This window comes from Meriones unguiculatus, assembly GCF_030254825.1.
Source record: "Meriones unguiculatus strain TT.TT164.6M chromosome Y unlocalized genomic scaffold, Bangor_MerUng_6.1 ChrY_unordered_Scaffold_32, whole genome shotgun sequence".
Taxonomy (NCBI): domain Eukaryota; kingdom Metazoa; phylum Chordata; class Mammalia; order Rodentia; family Muridae; genus Meriones; species Meriones unguiculatus.
Genome location: NW_026843711.1, coordinates 3,252,983 through 3,254,469, shown reverse-complemented (window position 1 = coordinate 3,254,469; position 1,487 = coordinate 3,252,983).

Genomic DNA, 1,487 nt, shown 5'->3' with positions numbered 1-1,487 from the left:
GACACTGAGGCAAGTTTGTTTACTCATCTCTATGGAAACCTCAAAATTCTCTCAGGTGCTGATTAGCTGAGAGGGAGAAAGATGTCATGCAATAGGTGAAAGGCAGTAAGAGTTTCAGGAGCCAGTTATTAAAAGGGCCAAGTAGACAGTTTGCTTGAGAGAAAAGCCGAGCAGGCTACATGCCTCAATATTGGCAGGTGAAAGCATACAACCCAGACATGACAGTTCCTGTGAACAAGGCTCTTATTTTAGGAAAAGTGTCACATATTTCTTTCAAGTGGTCATTAATAAAGTTACAATTTCTTGACATGTGATATTATGCAGAGAGAGACCTTACAACACCAAACTCTAAATGAGATTTCCCTATGAAATTCTCCCTCTCCTGAGATCTCTGGGGAGCCTGCAGTAGAGAAGGCAGGAAGAGTGTCATAGGTACAGGGAATTGAGGACAGAAGGGGAACAATAACCTGAGAATCAGATTGCAGAGGAAGATGATGCAGCTAGCCTTGATGACACCTGATAAGCTAGGGTTAGAAAGAAATGGGAGGAGGACCTACCCTATCCGGGAACTAGAGAAAGGGCCTAAGTGTAGGATAAGGTCAGTGGGTGGGACTGGGAGGTGAAAAGGGAGTGGACAGCAGAGGGGAAACAAATTGAACAAATTGCAATAAATGAATACATACAAAAAACTATGATCAAGGTGCTGAAGTATAGAACTCTTCAGGACTGATGACTTCTTCTTAGGGGTGGTGCCAGGGTGCAGCAGGATGAACTCAGTTTTCTTTAAGGGATTTGGCATTGAGACTCTGATCATTTTCCAATGTGCACATACACAACAAATACTTCAATTGATATATTTAATTAGAAAAAAATTATAGTGTGTAAAATGGGTAAGTATTTGAACCTGGGAACAATCGAAAAGAAGTGTAATACATATTATATGAAATTCCCACATAAACATTAAAAATAATGTGTTGACAACTTTTTTTTTTAATTCTTTATTGACTATACTTTTTTTACTTTGTATCCCCCCTGTGATTCCCTCCTTCCTTCTATCCCAAAACTTTTCTTCTGTGGCAGGCTTCGAACTTGTTCAATTTTCTCCTTCTTCCTATATCCATCCTCTTTGTCTTTCAGGATGCAGATTGAGAATTTTAGCAGAGTATTCCCTCTTGATTAGTTTCTATAGATCTACAGATTTCAGAAGGTTTATACTATATTATATGTCTATATGAGTGTGAATATACCATATGTATCTTTCCTTCTGGGATAGCCCACTCAGGATGATCTTTTTCAGTTCCCAGCATTGACCTAATATTTCATAGTGTATATGTACCACAATTTCTGTATCCTTTCTTCAGTTGAGGGGCATCTGGGTTGTTTCCAGATTCTGGCTATTACAAATAAAGCTGCTACAAACATGCCTGAGCAAATGTCCTTAATTTGTACTTGAGCCTCTTTTGGATATATGCCTAGGAGTGGTATGG